At 48.3% G+C, this 14,566-nt stretch overlaps 2 pseudogenes; one reads left to right on the top strand and one right to left on the bottom strand.

The window, feature by feature from the left end:
- The window catches only part of LOC135547713 (protein FAM124A-like), a 622,546-nt pseudogene that overhangs the window by 360,077 nt on the left and 247,903 nt on the right, over positions 1 to 14,566 (bottom strand).
- LOC135547771 (transient receptor potential cation channel subfamily M member 2-like) overlaps positions 830 to 14,566 on the top strand; it is a 52,611-nt pseudogene continuing 38,874 nt past the window's right edge.

Raw genomic sequence — 14,566 nt, 5'->3', positions numbered from 1 at the left:
TGTCTGTACCCCTTGCCTGGCGCCTACTGTGGGTGAAAGAGGAGCAGATGTAATTATGTCCCTTAGTAATATTGATACATTACTCTGTGCTCCTTTGCAGTTAGTGTTTTGTTTAATGGGTATAGCTGTAAGTGTACAAGTTTCTGTTTGACTGTTGACTGTGTGGTGAACCTGGGCTATGATAGGGGTGACTGCTTTAGGAGTAGGGGGGCCCACTGGACTTTTCCATTTCTCCTTTCCAGTTGTAGGGGTTGCTATTTTTGCCTCTCCTTTTTGATTGGAAAGGGAAGAATCAGTGAGAGTCGATGTTGAGGGTAGGGAGTGAAAATGTGTTTTGGAAAGAGTCTGTATGTGAAGGTTATAGGTTTCACTCAGGGTCGGTTGTTTTCCCAGTCATAGTGTCCGTTGGTATGATGGTTGTCTTTTTGGCAGGGGCGAGGTTTTGATAGAGGTGAAAATTCCTCTGCTAGGGAGAGAAGTATCGTTGGTCTGGAAATTTGTAGTGGGGTGTGTTCTACTGCTGGAAGTGTATGTGGTTGGTCTCCTATTGTGTTGGTCTGTATAGTTGTTTGTTGGGGAGAGGAAGTTGAAGGGTTAGGGTTAGGTTGTTTGGTGGAGCAAACAAAGTGACACGGAGGAAGGCAGGAGAGAGAAGCATGAGCAGCAGACCAAGACGCGACTGTGGGCTTTGTTCAAAGCGGAATATCGTGCGGCTAGACGGACATTTCAAGTCTGTACATGCACTTAAGTCCCGTACTATGGAATGGACAAATGCTATGCAATCTATCTAATTTCGACTGAGAGACAGCAGCCCGAATTAGGGCAGTATATGCAGCCTGACAACGGTGTTGTACCGCGGCCGGAGAACCCTGTGATTTTGCAGTGTTTTGAAAGTGAGTTGGAGCAGTCAGCCGTGGTGGATCAGCAGCTGGGGGACGAGAGTGATCAGGCGGCGGGTACGTCGGCGGCGGTGCAGCCAACCAGTCAGGTCGGTAGTGAACCGAGGGAGCAAAGCTACGTCGTGGCGACTTCCACGGAGAGCGAGAATGATGAAGACGGCGGCGTGCCGTCCAGAATTGAGGTTTGGAGTAATGCAATGTTGACTCAATATGAACACTATATTACGGGTAGAAACCCTTCAGTTAAACGAATTGACAGTAGTCGCACCAGTATATCCCGAGTACGGGAATTCCTCCGCATTATGTCAGAGGGCAAGGCCGATGAAGGACTGTGTTTTCTGGATAACTACAGACGTGTGTCTGAGTGGTATGGCCAATGTGACGACAGTGGTTTGGCACCATCCACGTTAAAAATGTACCGAGCCGATGTTCGAGGTTTCCTGAATTATTTTATTCAGTTCCGGCCAAATGGTATGCAAGCTAAGGTCAGTGGAATTCGAAAGATGTTACTCTGCTTGGCGAAGATGGAGAGCCAGGCAACGCACAGGGCAAAATTTCGCAAACGCTGCAGGGACGAGGTGCTCAGCGCTGCGGAGTTAAAACGCTTGGTTGAGCTAAGTAATCAAGCAATTATTTCAGTTCTCAGTAGGCTGGATGTCCGAGTCACCTGCTCTGACAGGCGTAGGTTTGCAGCTCTCATGTCCAGCCGGTTGGCCATATTTAATGGCACTCGACGATCCCCAGACACCATGTTTAGTGAGAGTGATTTCACTGAAGTAACCCCGGAAGGTGGGGGTTATCAGATGTGCGTTGCGAGCCACAAAACAAACTATAGCTTCGGGGAGTGCAGAATTGTTCTATGTCAGGAGAAATACACTTGGCTTAAACGATTCCATCAAATCAGGCCTCATCTGAGTGGAATGACCTCAGACACAGAACTCTTCTTTTTCACATCCTGCGGTCAACCGCACGGTAATCTGTGTGAGTATGTGGGGCAAATATTTGCAGAGTTTGGCATTGGAAGTAAAGTGACCTTCGGTACAATTCGATGCAGTGTTGCCCCATTGAACTTTAACCAAGGCTCGGTTACAGACCGGGGAACTGTGGCTGACCATATGTGTCACTCTCTGGAAACGCAGGCACGGCACTAACGGTACCATAATTTGCCCAAAAATGCCAGCCGGGCCCGGACACTGATTGAGGGACAAATCAATCCATGATTAACTGATTAAATGAAGTATATTTGTTTGAAATTCACCCTCTGTCATTATGCATTAAAATGATTAAAAATGTGTTTCATTTTGGGTTACCAGGTGCCTATTTTCAGTCACCAGTTGCAAATAAAACACGAAAAGTTTGTACTTTTGAAACCTCCATAAATGTACCTTTGGCGCCCTCCAGTGAATTTCCCCCAGTAGTACGGTATTCCCATAGGGGGCATGAATATTAGGAGTGCCGGTAAATTAATTTAGAACCATATTTTTCATTTTGGGTTAACAGGTGCCTATTTTCAATCACCAGGTGCACAGAGGTATAGCCTAATCCGCATCCACAAAGATATGTTATACCAGGCCACCATTGATAGAGGGCCGTAGTAGGGTACTCCCATAGCGGGCATTAATATTAGAATGCCCGGTAAATGCATTTAGAACCGTATTTTAACTTTTGGGTTACCAGGTGCATATACTGTATGCCAATACTAATCCGCATTCACAAAATTATTTTAAACCGTCCATAAAGCACTCAGGACGGCCCCCATTGATAGAGGGCCGTAGTTGGGTACTCCCATAGCGGGCATGGATATCTGGAACACCGGTAAATGCATATAGAACCGTGTTTCATTTTGGGTTACCAGCTGCCGATTTTCAATCACCAGATGCATGGCTGTGACAATTTGGGACTCTGTAATTTTTTCGACCAATTTCTGTAATTTTCAAAAAATGATTAAAAATACTACCCGAAGGGCTAGAGGTCCCAAATTTCGGCCCATACCCTCTCTCGCGATGGGCAACAATTACACCAGGTAAAAAAAGTTAGCATCCACAGGGACCTATGCGCCCTATAACATGCACTTTTTTTCCCAAAACTTAAAACACGATTTCCTATTAAAATGTTTTATACAAAAACGGTTTTAACTTAATGGAAATGCTCGTCTATGTGTGCCCTTTCGTGCAAAAAAACCCCATCCAGATTGGAGGTGTACTTGTTGATTTATTCATGTTTTGGCTCTACCTGAATTTGACCCCCAATGGCGGGGCACACATAAGCCCTGTGAGGTTCCGGGCTTATGTCGATAAATTGGCCTGCCCGTTAATGACACACTCAGTGGCAGGTCGATGAGACAGGTACCGGCGCGAAATCAGAAACCTGGTTTTTGACAACAAGACTTCCATGTCCTAGAGAGACGGGGGTGGTACCAAACTGCTCAGCCCAGATAGAAAATTAGTAATGGACACTTTTGAGGGATGTGAGCCCCTCGGAACCATGGTACTTTGGACCTTTTCTGCCGGAGACCGATTTGGGGGTTTGACCAGCCCCTTCGGCGCCCGATTTGTCCTAACTTTTGATCCATGTTTCCCAGCTTGGTGGTGGGAGGATATTGAGCTCTGTCCTGGGCAGGTGCTCTATCTCAGCTATTACCTTGTGGGTTTGGTTCATCAATGACCATGGTTCTGGTCCAATGAAGGTGCCTGTCCCTTCGGTGACCGAGTGGTGGTTGTTTAGCCCCAGTGAGGGCTAGCTCTCCAGTCCAGTCCCACTCTTGGTTCACGTTGTGTCTCCATGGTTCCCCTCTGTTGTCCAGCCAGTGTAATTTCCTCTGACCGATTTTCATCCGTTTTCCACTTGGGAGGGCCTCTATCGGCCAGCCTTTGGCTGGTGTTCTGATGGATTGTTCCTCCACGTGGATTGGACTCTATCGGGGAGCCCATTTCGGAGACGATTGACCCCCTATTTCGATATATTCCAGCCACGCACCGTTCGTGCGAGATCCAGCCGAACTGTCTGACCCAGTGGCCCTTCTTGGTGTTCCGGCGCAGGGAGTGACACACCCAGGCTGCAAAGCATGTGGTGATGGTCATCCCGTAACGCATCGGCGCCAGAGACACATATTCTCAAACCCTGTCTTTAAAGTGGACCTACCCGGATGACCCAAGCGGTCTGACCGAGGTTGTGGTTCTGTTTTTGCCCAGTTGATGGCGTTCCAAATGTACCCTCCAGCTAGACAAGAGACCTCTCGAGCGGCGCCCAGGCACCTTTAGCCTCGGTCATGGGCAGTTCTGGACCTCCCGCTGGGCGCGCACGGTGGATTGCACCAGGGCCTCCTCCCTGACAGGATAGGACCGGTCCCTGGCTGTTCTTTGCTTAGTGCCACCAGGTACAACCTCTATGTTGTGAGTGGCTACCTGGTTGATCCTGCCAGTTGTATATGCTTGTCTAAAATATGAAGTCTAAGTGCACACGGCCGGTACAGCGAAAGGCTCATTAAATCAGTTCTGGTTCCTTTGGTCACTCCAACGTTACTTGGATAACTGTGGCAATTCTAGAGCTAATACATGCCAACGAGTGCTGACCTCCGGGGATGCGTGCATTTATCAGACCCAAAATCCATGCGGGCCAATCTCGGTTGCCCCGGCCGCTTTGGTAACTCTAGATAACTTGGAGCCGATCGTGCGGCCTTTGTGGTGGAGACGTCTCATTTGAATGTTCGCCCTATCAACTTTCGATGGTACTTTCTGTGCCTACCATGGTTACCACAGGTAACGGGGAATCAGGGATCAATTCCGGAGACGGAGCCTGATAAATGGCTACCACATCCAAGGAAGGCAGCAGGCGCGCAAATTACCCACTCCAGACTCGGTGAGGTAGTGACGAAAAATAAGTACACTTTAAATCCTTTACGAGGATCCATTGGAGGCCAAGTATGGTGCCAGCAGCAGCGGTAATTTCAGCTCCAATAGCGTATCTTAAAGCTCGTATTGGGATCGAGCTCCCAATCTCCTTTGGGACGGAAGGCGTCTTCCTCCACCTTCACCCTTCAATACAAATGGGTTACCAGGTATACAGAAAAGGGCCAGGGGCCAGGGGCCATGGCCAGGAGCCAGAGTCCAGAGGCCCAGAGAGAGAGTGGGCAAGCGGACTAAGAAAGGTGGGTGCCCGGCTGGAAAGTACCACCAGCACCTGGTAACCCAGAGTCCAGAGTCCAGAAGCCCAGAGAGAGAGTGGGCAAATGGACTAAAAAGGTGAGTGCCCAGCGGAAAAGTACCACCGGCACCTGGTAACCCATCAGTGCCCCCTCAGGCACTGATGAAAGCGGCAGGGTGACCATGTGCACGACATCCGGTTTGTGTCACCAGATGTACGCAGTTCGTAACAGCGCAGCTATATAATTTATAGTCCGAGGAAGGGTGCTTAAGTGTGGGTGCCCTGGTTCACCTGGTGTGCGAGGTTGTGGAGGTGGGGGGTGTCCCCTGCTGGAATCATCCCCGGAAATAGAAGGGTGTTACGGATGGGGAGGTCCTATCGGCCTTTATGTGTCCTCTCATGCCCGGAGAGAGAGGCCTGTTCCAGGATGGGGAGTTAAGGCCTTTAGGCCTGTATGTGTCCTCTCATGCCCAGAGAGAGGCCTGTAACCCGGATAGGGAGTTAAGGCCTTTAAGCCTGTATGTGTCCTCTCATGCCCAGAGAGGGCCTGTAACCCGGATAGGGAGTTAAGGCCTTTAGGCCTGTATGTGTCCTCTCATGCCCAGAGAGGGCCTGTAACCCGGATAGGGAGTTAAGGCCTTTAGGCCTGTATGTGTCCTCTCATGCCCAGAGAGAGGCCTGTAACCCGGATAGGGAGTTAAGGCCTTTAAGCCTGTATGCCTCGTCTCATGCCCGGAGAGAGGCCTGTAACCCGGATAGGGATTTAAGGCCTTTAGGCCTGTATGTGTCCTCTCATGCCCAGAGAGAGGCCTGTAAACCGGATAGGGAGTTAAGGCCTTTAGGCCTGTATGTGTCCTCTCATGCCCAGAGAGAGGCCTGTAAACCGGATAGGGAGTTAAGGCCTTTAGGCCTGTATGTGTCCTCTCATGCCCAGAGAGAGGCCTGTAACCCGGATAGGGAGTTAAGGCCTTTAGGCCTGTATGTGTCCTCTCATGCCCAGAGAGAGGCCTGTAACCCGGATAGGGAGTTAAGGCCTTTAGGCCTGTATGTGTCCTCTCATGACCAGAGAGAGGCCTGTAACCTGGATAGGGAGTTAAGGCCTTTAGGCCTGTATGTGTCCTCTCATGACCAGAGAGAGGCCTGTAACCTGGATAGGGAGTTAAGGCCTTTAGGCCTGTATGTGTCCTCTCATGCCCAGAGACAGAGACCTGTAACCCGGGTAGTGTGTGTGGGCCAATAGGCTTGTGTGTGTAAAGTCATGCCCAGATAGAGGCCTGTTCCTGGATATTGAGTGATGACCTTTAGGCCTGTATGTGTCCTCTCAAGCCCTATATGCATATATGGAGGTACCAGGCCAGGGCAGGGCAGGGCAGTGGCTTTATGGCCTATGGGCCTATGGGCCTTTTTTGGGTTAGCAGGCCCTGTGAAAAAAAAAATTGATTACCCCAGGTGGGTCTCGAACACTGACCAGCCGATTGTAAGGCACGTGCTCTACCCATTGACGAACAAAGAGGCAACGAGGAGAGGTTTATGAGAGGTTTATGAGGTTAATGGTCAAATTCTCCTTCCCCGTCCAATTAGTCCCATATTGGCCCACAGTTGGGCCCTTGTTTTTGGGGTTAGGGGTAAGGTTAGGGGTAGGGTCAGGGTTAGGGTAGGGTTAGGGGTAGGGGTAGGGGTAGGGGTAGGGGTAAGGGTTAGGGGTAAGGGTTAGGGTTAGGGTTAGGGTTAGGGTTAGGGTTAGGGGTTAGGGTTAGGGGTAGGGGTAAGGTTAGGGTTAGGGTTAGGGGTAAGGGTAAGGGTAATGGTAGGGGTAGGGTTAGGGATAGGGGTAAGGGTAGGGTTAGCAGTGGGGTTAGGGTTATGGTTAGGGTAAGGGTAGGGGTAGGGGTATGGTTAGGGGTAGGGTTAGGGTTAGGGTAGGGGTAGCGTTAGGGGTAGGGGTAGGGTTAGGGGTAAGGGGTAAGGGGTAGGGGTAAGGGCTAGGGGTAAGGGGTAGGGGTAGGGATAGGGATAGGGGTAAGGGTTAGGGGGTAAGGGTAGGGGTAGGGTTAGGGGTAGGGTTACTGTTAGGGGTAAGGGTTAGGGGTAAGGGTAGGGGTAGGGTTAGGGGTAGGGTTACTGTTAGGGGTAGGGTTAGGGGTAAGGGTTAGGGGTTGGGTTAGGGGTAAGGGTAAGGGTTAGCGGTAGGGGTAAGGGGAGGGGTAGGGTTGGGGTTAGGGGTAGGGGTAGGGTGTGGGATAAGGTTAGGGATAGGGATAAGGGTTAGGGTTAGGGTTGGGGTTAGGGGTAGGATTAGGGGTAGGGGAAAGGTTAGGGATAGGGGTAAGGTTTAGGGGTAAGGGTTAGGGTTAGGGATAGGTGTTAGGGTTAGGGATAGGGGTAGGGGGTAAGGGTTAGGGGTAGTGTTAGCGGTAGGGGGTAAGGGTAAGGGTAAGAGTTTGGGGTAGGGTTAGCTATAAATGTACTAAAATAAATATAAATGTATATAAATGTACTAAAATAAAACTTCCGGTTCCGGTTGGAGCGAGCTGTCGCATCTACACTTCGGTCCGCAGGTAGTATAACTTTTCATTACATTTCGTTATAGTACAACGGTTTGATTTGTCTAATCTTAGCAATTTCTTCTTAGCTAGCTACATAGCCGTCTTTGTATCAACGATAATTGCATAATTATCGTATTTCGTCGTCCTAACGTATCTGCCCAGCAGCTAGCTAAGCAGCTAGCTAACATCCACTGTCCACCAGCACTGTAGAAACTATTACACTCAACTGAACGACTCGATTAGCGTAGTGTCAGCTAGCTACATAGTTGTCTTCGCTGTCTTCGTATCCAAGATAATTGTGCAGTTTAGAGTGTGTAGACTTAGAGTGATTATCTTAATTTACCGAGGTTAGCTAGCCAGCTATTTGTCGTCCTTAACGTAGGAAATGCTGCTAGCTAGCTAGCCAACAGCTAGCCAACCTCTACCGAATTGAACTCCAACTACCCGGTCAACATTCCGCGTCGCTCCACAGGTAGTATCACATTTTCATTTCACTTCATTACAGTACAACGGTTTGATTTGTTTGATCGTAGCTAGCCAGCTACATAGCCGTCTTTGTATCTAAGACAATTGTGTAGTCTAGAGCGATTTTCTAGGTTAGCTGGCCAGCTATTGTCGTTCTTTTAACGTAGCTAGCCAGCTAGCCCCCGAATAGCAGCACTGTAGTAACTATTACAGTACAACGGTTTGTTTTGTTTGATCGTAGCTAGCTAGCTACATAGCCGTCTTTGTATCTAAGACAATTGTGTAGCCTAGAGCGATTTTCTAGGTTAGCTAGCCAGCTATTGTCGTTCTTTTAAGGTAACGTAACGCAATCAACCTGCTAGCTAGCCAGCTAGCCCCCGAATAGCAGCACTGTAGAAACTATTACACTCGACGGAACGGCTTGATTAGTGTAGTGTCAACATCGCAGCCACTACCAGCTAGCCTACTCCAGCAGTACTGTATCATTTCAATCATTTTAGTCAATAAGACTCTTGCTACGTAAGCTTAACTTTCTGAACATTCGAGACGTGTAGTCCACTTGTCATTCCAATCTCCTTTGCATTAGCGTAGCCTCTTCTGTACCCTGTCAACTATGTGTCTATCTATCCCTGTTCTCTCCTCTCTGCACAGACCATACAAACGCTCCACACCGCGTGGCCGCGGCCACCCTAATCTGGTGGTCCCAGCGCGCACGACCCACGTGGAGTTCCTGGTCTCCGGTAGCCTCTGGAACTGCCGATCTGCGGCCAACAAGGCAGAGTTCATCTCAGCCTATGCCTCCCTCCAGTCCCTCGACTTCCTGGCACTGACGGAAACATGGATCACCACAGATAACACTGCTACTCCTACTGCTCTCTCTTCGTCCGCCCACGTGTTCTCGCACACCCCGAGAGCTTCTGGTCAGCGGGGTGGTGGCACCGGGATCCTCATCTCTCCCAAGTGGTCATTCTCTCTCTCTCCCCTTACCCATCTATCTATCACCTCCTTTGAATTCCATGCTGTCACAGTTACCAGCCCTTTCAAGCTTAACATCCTTATCATTTATCGCCCTCCAGGTTCCCTCGGAGAGTTCATCAATGAGCTTGATGCCTTGATAAGCTCCTTTCCTGAGGACGGCTCACCTCTCACAGTCCTGGGCGACTTTAACCTCCCCACGTCTACCTTTGACTCATTCCTCTCTGCCTCCTTCTTTCCACTCCTCTCCTCTTTTGACCTCACCCTCTCACCTTCCCCCCTACTCACAAGGCAGGCAATACGCTCGACCTCATCTTTACTAGATGCTGTTCTTCCACTAACCTCATTGCAACTCCCCTCCAAGTCTCCGACCACTACCTCGTATCCTTTTCCCTCTCGCTCTCATCCAACACTTCCCACACTGCCCCTACTCGGATGGTATCGCGCCGTCCCAACCTTCGCTCTCTCTCCCCCCGCTACTCTCTCCTCTTCCATCCTATCATCTCTTCCCTCTGCTCATACCTTCTCCAACCTTTCTCCTGATTCTGCCTCCTCAACCCTCCTCTCTTCCCTTTCAGCATCCTTTGACTCTCTATGTCCCCTATCCTCCAGGCCGGCTCGGTCCTCCCCTCCCGCTCCGTGGCTCGATGACTCATTGCGAGCTCACAGAACAGAGCTCCGGGCAGCCGAGCGGAAATGGAGGAAAACTCGCCTCCCTGCGGACCTGGCATCCTTTCACTCCCTCCTCTCTACATTTTCCTCCTCTGTCTCTGCTGCTAAAGCCACTTTCTACCACTCTAAATTCCAAGCATCTGCCTCTAACCCTAGGAAGCTCTTTGCCACCTTCTCCTCCCTCCTGAATCCTCCTCCCCCTCCCCCCTCCTCCCTCTCTGCAGATGACTTCGTCAACCATTTTGAAAAGAAGGTCGACGACATCCGATCCTCGTTTGCTAAGTCAAACGACACCGCTGGTTCTGCTCACACTGCCCTACCCTGTGCTCTGACCTCTTTCTCTCCTCTCTCTCCAGATGAAATCTCGCTTCTTGTGACGGCCGGCCGCCCAACAACCTGCCCGCTTGACCCTATCCCCTCCTCTCTTCTCCAGACCATCTCCGGAGACCTTCTCCCTTACCTCACCTCGCTCATCAACTCATCCCTGACCGCTGGCTACGTCCCTTCCGTCCTCAAGAGAGCGAGAGTTGCACCCCTTCTGAAAAAACCTACACTCGATCCCTCCGATGTCAACAACTACAGACCAGTATCCCTTCTTTCTTTTCTCTCCAAAACTCTTGAACGTGCCGTCCTTGGCCAGCTCTCCCGCTATCTCTCTCAGAATGACCTTCTTGATCCAAATCAGTCAGGTTTCAAGACTAGTCATTCAACTGAGACTGCTCTTCTCTGTATCACGGAGGCGCTCCGCACTGCTAAAGCTAACTCTCTCTCCTCTGCTCTCATCCTTCTAGACCTATCGGCTGCCTTCGATACTGTGAACCATCAGATCCTCCTCTCCACCCTCTCCGAGTTGGGCATCTCCGGCGCGGCCCACGCTTGGATTGCGTCCTACCTGACAGGTCGCTCCTACCAGGTGGCGTGGCGAGAATCTGTCTCCTTGCCACTCGCTCTCACCACTGGTGTCCCCCAGGGCTCTGTTCTAGGCCCTCTCCTATTCTCGCTATACACCAAGTCACTTGGCTCTGTCATAACCTCACATGGTCTCTCCTATCATTGCTATGCAGACGACACACAATTAATCTTCTCCTTTCCCCCTTCTGATGACCAGGTGGCGAATCGCATCTCTGCATGTCTGGCAGACATATCAGTGTGGATGACGGATCACCACCTCAAGCTGAACCTCGGCAAGACGGAGCTGCTCTTCCTCCCGGGAAGGACTGCCCGTTCCATGATCTCGCCATCACGGTTGACAACTCCATTGTGTCCTCCTCCCAGAGCGCTAAGAACCTTGGCGTGATCCTGGACAACACCCTGTCATTCTCAACCAACATCATGGCGGTGGCCCGTTCCTGTAGGTTCATGCTCTACAACATCCGCAGAGTACGACCCTGCCTCACACAGGAAGCGGCGCAGGTCCTAATCCAGGCACTTGTCATCTCCCGTCTGGATTACTGCAACTCGCTGTTGGCTGGGCTCCCTGCCTGTGCCATTAAACCCCTACAACTCATCCAGAACGCCGCAGCCCGTCTGGTGTTCAACCTTCCCAAGTTCTCTCACGTCACCCCGCTCCTCCGCTCTCTCCACTGGCTTCCAGTTGAAGCTCGCATCCGCTACAAGACCATGGTGCTTGCCTACGGAGCTGTGAGGGGAACGGCACCGCAGTACCTCCAGGCTCTGATCAGGCCCTACACCCAAGCAAGGGCACTGCGTTCATCCACCTCTGGCCTGCTCGCCTCCCTACCATTGAGGAAGTACAGTTCCCGCTCAGCCCAGTCAAAACTGTTCGCTGCTCTGGCCCCCCAATGGTGGAACAAACTCCCTCACGACGCCAGGACAGCGGAGTCAATCACCACCTTCCGGAGACACCTGAAACCCCACCTCTTCAAGGAATACCTAGGATAGGATAAGTAATCCTTCTCACCCCCCCCCTTAATGATTTAGATGCACTATTGTAAAGTGGCTGTTCCACTGGATGTCAGAAGGTGAATTCACCAATTTGTAAGTCGCTCTGGATAAGAGCGTCTGCTAAATGACTTAAATGTAATGTAAATATAATAAAACTATTCTATAATAGCATACTGTAGCTGCCTCCTGTCCTGTATAGTAGCATATTGTAATTTAGCTGCTTTAGCTATTATCCTGTATAGTACTGTAGCTGCTTGGTGTGAAATCAGCATTATCCTGTAAAAGTACTGTATCTACTTGGTGTAATTCCAGCATTATCCTGTATAGTACTATAGCTGCTTGGTGTGATTCCAGCATGATCCTGTATAGTACTGTAGCTGCTTGTTGTGAAATCCAGCATTATCTCATATAGTACTATAGCTGCTTGGTGTGAAAATAAGCATTATCCTGTATAGTACTGTAGCTGCTTGTTGTGAAATCCAGCATTATCTCGTACAGTACTATAGCTGCTTGGTGTGAAAATAAGCATTATCCTGTATAGTACTGTATCTTCTTGGTGTGATTCCAGCATGATCCTGTATAGTACTGTAGCTGCTTGGTGTGATTTCAGGTTTATCCTGTATAGAACTGTAGCTGCTTGGTGTGATTCCAGCATGATCCTGTATAGAACTGTAGCTGCTTGGTGTGATTCCAGCATTATCCTGTATAGTACTGTAGCTGCTTGGTGTGATTCCAGCATTATCCTGTATAGTACTGTAGCTGCTTGGTGTGATTCCAGCATTATCCTGTACATTACTGTAGCTGCTTGGTGTGATTCCAGCATTATCCTGTACATTACTGTAGCTGCTTGGTGTGATTCCAGCATTATCCTGTACAGTACTGTAGCTGCTTGGTGTGATTCCAGCATTATCCTGTACATTACTGTAGCTGCTCGGTGTGATTCCAGCTTTACGCAGCATCACCACCACTATAGTCTAGCTGTAGTGACATCACTAATGCAGTGCTGAGAGCTAGGCTGGAGGCACAGTAGCGGACTGCAGAAGCTCTCCTCTCTCCCAGCCCCAGCCGACAGTGAGCTGTTTCCTGCCTCGCTGTCCTCTCTCTCAGGATGGGGAGTCTCTGCTGCTGGAGCCCAGCTTGGCTCAGACTCTGGCCGTCAGTGCAGCTAAAACCTCGAAGCTCTCTCTTTCTACATCCACCCAGCGCTCCTTGCCGCCTGGATCAAAGACAACATCAGGAAGAAGGAGTGTTGCTTCTACGTCGACGGTGACAGGTAAAGTAGGCTACGGTACACTGGGTTAGAGGAAAATACTGTACTGTACTATGCACTGGGCGATAGTGATAGGGGAAAAATCTATACAGTTACGTATCAGGATATTATTTCTGACAATATGTGGTATCGTATTGTTTGAAAATAATATTAGTTTTGAACTGGCTGGCTGTAGCTGCACCAAAACTCCAGTACTTTTCCTTCATAGCTTGTTCTACATCTTATTTTTAAAAAGGGAGGCTTTTTTTTACAATGTTATTTCCATTGACTGATAAACTAATGTTCTCATGGCTCGCTTGTCCCTCTGCAGCACACATGTGGTGAGCAATATGTTTGGAACTCCAAATCACAGTATCGAGTCACAATACATATACAGGGGTTGTATGTACAGTGGCCATCAGAAGGTATTCACACCCTTTGACCTTATCCACATTCAGTTGTTGAAGCCTGTATTTAAATGGATTACATTTAGATGTTTTGACACTGGCCTACACACAATACACCAAAATGTCAAAGTGGAATTATGTTTTTAGAAATATTTACAAATGAATAAAAAATGTAAAGTTTAAATGTCTTGAGTCAATCAGTTTTCAAGCCCTTTGTTACAGCAAGCCAAAATTAATTAAGGAGTAAACATTTGTTTAACAAGTCACATAATTGCATGGACTCTCTGTGTGCAATAATAGTGTTTAGCATTATTTTTTAAATGACTACCTCATCTCTATATCCCACACATACAATTATCTGTAAGGTCCCTCAGTCAAGCAGGGAATTTCAAACACAGATTCAACCACAAAGACAAGAGAAGTTTTCCAATGCCTCACAAAGAATGGCACCTATTGGTAGATGGGTAAAATAAAAGCAGGTATTGAATATCCCTTTGAGCATGGTGCAGTTATTAATTACTCTTTGGATTGTGTATCAATACACCCAGTCACTACAAAGATACAAGCGTCCTTCCTAATTCAGTTGCCAGAGAGGAAGGAAACCACTCAGGGATTTCACCATGAGGCCAATAGTGACATTAAAAAAAGGTACAGAGTTTAATTTCTGTGATAGGAGGAAACTGAGGATGGATCAACAACATGGTAGTTACTCCACAACCTAAATGACAGAGTGAAAAGGAAGATGCCTGTACAGAATAATGTCACTAAAGTAAAACTGTAAACAATGTGACAAGCGATGACATTTTTTCCTGAATTCAAAGTGTTATGTTTGGGGCAAATTCAATTCAACACATTACTGAATACCACTCTCCACTTTTGACTTAAATCTGCCTAAAAATCTATGGCAAGACCTGAAAATGGTTGCTTAGCAATGATCAACAAACAATTTCACAGAGCTTGAAGAATTTAGAAAATAAAAACTTACCCAGAAAGACACAGCTATAAATCACTGCCAATCACTGTGATTGTAACATATATTGAATAGGTTGAATACTTAAAGAAAATAGTGTTTATTTTTAATAAATGTTTTACAAGTGGTAAAAATGTTCTTGCACTTTGACATTAGTCTTTTTTGTAAATTGTTAGCAAAAATATAGAAGTAAATCAATTTTTATCCCACTTTGTAACAAAACAAATACTTTTTGGAAAAAGTCAATGGATGTGAATACTTTCTGAAGGCACAGTAGAATTGTGAGAATTGTATACATATCATATCATGGGTTAGGGTTAGAGGATTATACTGTA

This window comes from Oncorhynchus masou, chromosome 10 (genome assembly GCF_036934945.1).
Source record: "Oncorhynchus masou masou isolate Uvic2021 chromosome 10, UVic_Omas_1.1, whole genome shotgun sequence".
Taxonomy (NCBI): domain Eukaryota; kingdom Metazoa; phylum Chordata; class Actinopteri; order Salmoniformes; family Salmonidae; genus Oncorhynchus; species Oncorhynchus masou.
The sequence above is the reverse complement of the archived record's forward strand: the minus strand, read 5'-3'. Positions and strand labels throughout refer to the sequence as shown.